Source organism: Trachypithecus francoisi, unplaced genomic scaffold (genome assembly GCF_009764315.1).
Source record: "Trachypithecus francoisi isolate TF-2019V2 unplaced genomic scaffold, Tfra_2.0 Lachesis_group11, whole genome shotgun sequence".
Taxonomy (NCBI): Eukaryota; Metazoa; Chordata; class Mammalia; order Primates; family Cercopithecidae; genus Trachypithecus; species Trachypithecus francoisi.
This window is the reverse complement of record NW_022681456.1, coordinates 28,507,126-28,515,146: the sequence shown is the minus strand read 5'-3', so window position 1 is coordinate 28,515,146 and position 8,021 is coordinate 28,507,126.

Genomic DNA, 8,021 nt, shown 5'->3' with positions numbered 1-8,021 from the left:
TAAAAAAACCCTTTATTTAAATATATTCCACTGAATATTGAACTCAAAATCATTTTTGTGATTCTTTCCATTGTTTATACATGAATTACATATTTATATGTATGTATCACTTTAGATTATTCTATATACACATTCCTATATCTTCTTTGGAGAAATGTTTATTCAAATCATAAGTCCTTTATCAGAAATGTGTTTTACAAATATTTTCTCTCAGTCTGTGGTTTGCCCTTTTCATTTTCTTAATGTCTTTCAAGGACCAAACATTTTAAATTTTGATGAAGTCTAATTTATCAATTTTTATTTTACGGCTCGGTTTCTTGTGTCCTGTGTAGGAAATCTTTACCTAACCTAAAGTCTCCAGGATTTTATCCAATGTTTTCTTTTAGAAGGGTCAAAATTTTCGCTTTTACATTTACGTTTACGACCATTTAGTTAGTATTGTATATATGAAGTAAGGGCCATAGTTCAGACCTTATAAATATCCAGTTGTTCCATTACCATTTATTGAAAGAGCTGTACTATTTTTACATTGGTGCCTTTGTCAAAAATCAAGTGATCACATATATGTGAGCTGCTTTTTGGGCTCTCTCTCTTGTTCTATCGATCTGTATGCCTGTTCCTATGCCAATATCACACTGTCTTAATTATTATAGCTTTATAGGAGGCCTTGAAGTCAGTATTATAATTCCCCAAGTATGCTTTTATGTTTTTATTTTTTTATTTTTTTATTTTATTTTATTTTATTATTTTTTTGAGACGGAGTCTCACTCTGTCGCCCGGGCTGGAGTGCAGTGGCTGGATCTCAGCTCACTGCAAGCTCCGCCTCCCGGGTTTACGCCATTCTCCTGCCTCAGCCTCCGGAGTAGCTGGGACTACAAGCGCCCGCCACCTCGCCCGGCTAGTTTTTTATATTTTTTAGTGGAGACGGGGTTTCACCGGGTTAGCCAGGATGGTCTCGATCTCCTGACCTTGTGATCCGCCCGTCTCGGCCTCCCAAAGTGCTGGGATTACAGGCTTGAGCCACCGCGCCCGGCCGCTTTTATGTTTTCTTTATTGCACTGGCTAGGACTTCCAATACCAGGTTTAATAAAAGTGGTTAAGAGGAAAGCTTCAGTTTTTACTATGAAGTAGGATTCTAGCTGTAGGTTTTTTGTAGATGCCCTTTATCAGATTAAAGTGGTCAATCTGCTAATATTTTATTTAAAATTTTTTCACCTATGTTCCTAGAAAATATCACCCTATATTTTTCTTGTGATGCTTTTGTCTGGTTTTGATGGTAGGGTAATTCCGGCCTCATAATACAACTTGGGAAATATTCCTTCCTCTTCTATTTTCTGGAGGAATTTGTGTAGAAATTGTATTGTTTTTCCCTCAAATATCTGGTAGAACTCACTTGCAAAGCTGTCTGCTCCTGGAATTTTCACTGTGGGAAGGTTTTTAATTACAAATTAATTTTATTTAATAGGTAAATATTTAATAGATAAATAAAATTATTAATGTTAAGTAAGCTACTTAAGTAATTAATTTTTCTTGAATGAGCTTTGGTAAAATATCTTTTAAGGAATATGTCTGTTTAATCTACGTTGCTGAATTTATTGGCATAATGTTGTTTATAATTTTATCTTATTAACATTTAATGCCTGTTGGATAAGTAATTCTATTCCGTTTTTCATTCCTGATGTTGGTAGTTGATGTCTTCTCTCTTTTTTCCATTGTCTGGCTGGAAATTTTTCAGTTTTATTCTTTCTAAGAACAATCTTTTGGTTTTGTTGATTTTCTCTGCTTTTTTTGTTTGTTTGTTTTTGGTTTCACTGATTTGTGCTCCCATTTTTATTATTTACTTCCTTCTGTTTGCCTTGTGAATAATTTGTTCTTCTTTTTCTAGTTTATGCCAGAACTTCGGATTATTAATTTGAGTCCTTTCTTCTTTACTAATATAAGCACTTAAGGCTAAAATTGTCCTTCTAAGTACTACTTTAGCTGCGTCCCATAAATTTTGGTAAATTGTGTTTCCATTTTTATTCAGTTTAAAGTATTTTCCAGTTTTCTTTATAGTTATTTCTTTGATTCATAGATTATTAAGAAGTGTTCTGGGAATATTTTTGATATCTTCATTTTATTTCTACTTAAATTCCATTGTGGTCAGAGAACATATTTTGTATGATTTCTGTCCTTTTAACTTCATAGAGACTTGTTTTAAGGCCCAGAGTAAGGTCTATCTTGGTATATGTTCCCTGTGGACTTTAGTATATTCTGCTATTGTTGGATGGGAGGTTTTATAACTGTCAACTGGATCAAGTTGGTGGATAATGTTGTTCAAGTCTTCTGTATCGTATTCATTTTCTGAACATTTATTTATCAATTATTGGAAAAGGGAAGTATTAAAATGTCCTATTATAATTGTGGATTAACCTATTTATCCTATTTTTGCCTAATTTTAAAACTTTAAAAATTAGTTGCATACATAGTTCTCTTGAAGAATTAACTCCTTTATTATTATGCAATGTCCCTCTTTTTCTCCAGCAGTATTCCTTGTTCTGAAGTCCACTTTGATACTACTATAACTACTCCAGCTTTCTTTTTCAGTGTTTGCATTATATATCATTTTCTCTCTTTTACTTTTAACCTATCTGTGTCTTTATGTTTAAAGTAGCTTTCTTTGTTAACAACCTATATTTGGGTCTTTTAAGATCAAATTGAGTTTAATTAAAAAATTTTTTTAGAGACAGGATCTCACTCTGTCACCCAGGCTGGAATGCATGATGTGATCATAGCTAACTGCAGCCTCTAACTCCTGGGCTCAAGAGATCATCCTGCCTCAGCTTCCCAAGTAGCCAGACTACTTGGGCAAAGGTGCACACCCTTTGCCCAAGTAATTTTTTACTTTTTGTAGAGGCAGGGTCTTGCAATGTCACCCAGGCTGGTCTTGAACTCCTGGCTCCAAGCAATCCTCCAGCCTTGGCTTCCCAAAGTGCTTGGATTACAGGCATGAGCCACCACAGTTGGCTAGGTCTTTAAAAAAAAAAAAAAAAAAGTCTAATCTGACAACCTCTTTCTTTTAGTTGGAGTATTTAGACCATTCACATTTAATGTAATTATTGATATAGTTAGGTTTAAACCTACTATCTTGTTGTTTTCTATTTCTTATCTTTTTTCCTTTTTCCCTCTTTTTCCTTTCCTTTGCTTAGGTTGGGTACTTTTATGATTCTAGTTTTCCATCTACTTTTGGCTAATTAGCTATTTCTTTGTTGGTTTGTGTTTAGTGGTTGCCTTAGGATTTATAATATGCATATTTAAACTTATTACAGTCTATCTTTAAAAAATTATGCTATATACACATTTAGCATAAGAACCCTACAACAGATTACTTCTATTTACCCCTTCTTTTTGCCCTTGTTGTCATATATTTTGTTCTACATGTTACAGACTAAAAAATGTATTATCATTTTTGCTTTATCTGTCAATTATCCTTTAAATATGCAAAAAGTAAGAAAGACAATTTAATATTTACTCACACATTTACCATTTCTGGCCCTTGTTCTTTTGCATAACTCCACACATCTGGTCTCATTTTCTTTCAACCTGAAACATTTCCTTATTATTCCTTGTATTATAGGTCTGCCAGCAGTAAATTATCTCATCTTTTGTTTGACTAAAAACTCTTGATCAGATTTGAAAATGTGCAGCCATTGCTTCTCTAAATATTCTTTTCTGCCCCCATACTCTTTCTAGGACTCTACTTATATGTTAGGCCACTTGATGTTGTTCCATTGATCATGAATGCTTTGTTCATTTTTTAAAGTTTTTGTTTTCTTGGTGTGCTTCATTTTGAATAATTTCTAATTGCTCTGTCTTCAAGTTTACTGATTCTTAATCCTGCTGTTAATGCCATCCCAGGGAAATTTTCATTTCAGATGTTGTATTTTTTATTTCTATAAGTTCCTTTTGGATCTTTAAAAGTATTACATTTCTTTCCTTATAATGATCATACGTCCTTTGTATCCTTGAGAATTTGGAAGTGTGTGTGTGTGTGTGTGTATGTAATCTTTTAATGTTATTATCTGCTAATCCATCATCACTATCATTTTTGGGTCTGCTTATATTGACTAATTTTTCTCCTGATTATTGTTCCAATTTTCTTGCCTTTTTGTATGTCTAGCAACTTTTAATTTGATGGTGGATATTTAATTTTACATTTTTGAGGCTGGGTTTTAATATACTCCTTTAAGGGGTGTTGGACATTTTCTGGCAGGCAATTACACCACTTACGGATTAGACTGATTCTCTTCAGGTTTGTTTTTAAACTCAGTTAAAGTGGGTCTGGAGTAGCCTTTATTCTAGAGCTAATTTAACCCCATTTGTAAGGTGTGGTCTTTCTGAGGGTTCCACTTAATTCCATGAATATTTAATGAGGTCTTTTACACTTGCTAGAAGCAATTCAAATAATTCCTGGCATTGTGTAACCTCTGGGAAATATTTTTCATATAGCACCTCAGCAATTGTCCTTTCCTTGGAAGTTGTTCTCATCTGGCCTTGTAGGATTTTACTCTATCCAAATTTCTGATGCTCTTTCTTAGTGTATCTGTCTTCACTTGCATACCCTGCTCTGCACCTAATTCTAGCCACTGAGGCATTTCAGAATTTCAGTCTTAACTCCTCGACTCAGACAGACTATGGAATTTCCTTCTGTGAACCACAGTCTGGGAATTACCTCAGATAGAAAGTCTTGGCAATATGGACCTTACCTCCTTTGTTCCCTTTTCTAAGGAATCACAGTTAATTTCTGCCTGTTGTTCAGTGTCTGAAAATCGTTATTGTCTATGTTTTGTCCATTTTTCTAGTATTTTATTGTGGGAAGGCAATTCTGGACTGTCTTATGCTGTCATAGGTGGATGCAGAAAAATGCCTGTTTTAATACCTATAGTTAAGCCAACATCTTATTGCTATTTAGTTAATCCCTTAACACTAAGAATTTAGTGTTGCTTCTCTAGTTTTAAATATTATGTTTCATAATGCTTTTTCTAATTATTTCTATTTAAAACATTATACCTAGTGCCAATGTGAACATTATTATTAAAAATTATTTTTTTCCTTTAGAGGATATTTCCTTAAGATTTAGAGTTACCAGAACAAAGGATACGAACAATTTTATAGTTCTCATTGCAGTATTTCCTGATTGTCTCCAGAAAAATAAGACTCATTTACAGTGCCTCTAGGAGTATGAATACATATTTCTCCTGATTGCTTGCACTGAACTTTATCACTCTAATTTATTTTCATTAGTTGAACTCGTCAGTAATGGTGCCTAGAAGATGGTTCAATTTGTTATTTTTTCTCATAGTGCTAGGAGTGCATTTTCTCAATAGATAATTAAATGTCTGATTTTTCTTGTGTATGTACTATCTGTTCATCAATCTTGATGATGTAGCAAGTAGAATTATGGTATTTATATTATAGACCTCCTTACATTTTGTAGAATTGTATGCTATTACCTGTTGTTTTTCACATAGCTTAATCCCCTCTTTTAGTTTACAAGTGACTTTCATTTTTGAGTCTTCTTTAAGCAACAGATTGCTAGATTTTGTTCTTAATTCTGTTAATGGTTCCTCCTCCTCTTCTTCTTGTCTCTTCCTCTTCTTTTTTTTTTTTTTCCTTTGAGACAGAGTCTTGCTCTGTTGCCCAGGCTGGGACAATCATGGCTCACCACAGCTTTGGCCTCCTCAGCTCAAGCAATCATCCAGAGTAGCTGGGACTACAGGCATGTGCCACCACACCTGGCTAATTTCTTAATTTTTGGTAGAGATGGCATTTTACCATGTTGCCCAGTCTGATCTTGAACTCCTAAGCTCAAATGATCCACCCACCTTGGCCTCCCAAAATGCTGGGATTACAGGTGTGAGCCATACCGCTCCTGGTTCTTCTTTATCCAGAGGATTTTATCTTTTTGGCTTAAATATAAGTTGATACATTTATAATTTTTACTACATCTCAGTCTATTTTTAAGGGCTACTATGGCTTGTTTTCTCTTTTTATTTGCATTGCCACTATAGTAAATTTCAGCATCTTGATTTCCCTTCATTCTGCACTCCCAATCTACTGGACTCTAAATTCCATGTCTGTGTTGTGAAACCATGTCTGTGTTGTAACTGCCATATTCTCAGTGTCTAGCACAGTGTCTGGCACATTGATTTATTAATTTAAAAATAATTATTGAGATCCTGCCGTGAATGCTATGGAGACCAGATATATGTGGCTTAACTCAGTAATCAGCTCTTTTCAAGAGTCTAGTTTTATCTTGTGCTTCTCATATCTTATTGTCTGTTTTATAGTTATTAATGTTTCTTTGTTAACTGTGCCCTCTGGGAATATCCTAGACAATTTCTCTTTCAGAAGGGTTTTCATGTAATTCAAATCTGCATTGCCCCTGATGGAAGTTCTTGCAGCTGTGGGATGTGGGGTTGACAAATTATTTCAGTACCTCTGACATATCTCATATTAACTCATAAAAGGTCAACCTGGCCTAGGTTAAAGGTCAAGCAGAAGGCCAACCAGACCTTGAAAGGTCAACCTGACCAGCCCTGCAAGGATACTGACAACCCCATTTCTCTTAGTTTTGTTTGTTTTCCCCAAAGCCTTCCTTTTCTATTCTCCATAGTTTAAGAGGTAAACTCCAAATTGTTTTCTTCTTACATCTCTCAATGCTTCCTTTCTTTTTAAATCCTTAAAAGAGGCTGTCTTTAATTCTGATGTCTAAAACATTGACCAGAAACTTTCTTTGAATGTTACTCTTTAATTTTTAAATTAATGTTATTCTTTAACTTTTTTAATGTGGATTTCTTTCATTCTCTCCCAGAGACTGAATTCAGATTGCCATTCAGGATAGAATACGGATCTTTAATGATTTTCTTGGCCCTAGTATATCCCTTGAAGCCCTAGACACTGTTGGGATCTGCTTGTCCTACTCTATTTAATGAGTTCTTCACAGAACTCCCAAGATCTGTCCATTTTTCCTGCATTCTAGTCTCTGTGTCTGTGATTTGGTCTTGATTTAGGTTGCTGTGCAGGTGCATCTCCCATCTTATTGACTGGCTTTTTGTGCTGATGCAATAGCATCTGTGTAAACTTTGCCAAATGCTTGGTTCAAATGAAATCTTATGCAGAAGTCCAGTCTGAAAAAGAGGCATACCCAGAGCTGCTTTGGTCATTGGTGGTGGGGGGGGAAGAGGATTGAGAGGGTATGGAGCCCTCCCAACTTCTCCATCCCCCATTGTCATAAGTCCCCAAGAGAATTCTGAGAACCCAAGGGTTCCAAGTAGTTTTACTTAAGCTGCACTTGCATCGGGTCTGTTTCCCCACCTTGGTTTTATGTCCTAGACACATTTATAAGCCTGAGTCCTGTCTTTCATGTTTGCTCAACTTTCCTTTTTAATACCATCATTTCTTACTTAATATTTTACATTAACCCATGTCTTATCCCTCATGCTTCCTTGAGGGTCTTTAGAAATCTAGGCAGATTTGGTTAATGTTTTTTAAATCTATTTACACTTAGGGATTGTGAAGAAGCCAGGAAAAAGTGTTTTGGATTTCTAAAATACACATATGGGCATCTTTTTATTTATTAACAACTTTTATATGTTTTCAATATTATTCCTTAAAGCAGCTGTTTCTTTGAGTTCTCTTTCACACCTGCCTGTCACTTAGAATTTCCATTTGTTAATTTACAAATCTGAATTGGAAGTGACAAAAGCAAAGCACAAGGTAACTTTCCTGATTTTAAATTTTACTTAAACATCTAAGGGTCATTTAGAAGCTCTGTGCATACCCAGCTAGGGTCACAAAGAAGCCACTGCCATTTACTGTATCCCTAAATACTGTTTTTGAGGTGCAAATACTAATATAGCACTTACCAGACTTATAATAGTTAGGTTTGTGTGTTTTTCCTCCATTAAATTGTAAGGCTCTGAAGGGAGCATTTTTCTCTTTATCCATTATTGTACTTAGTATGATGCAGGTGAATCATA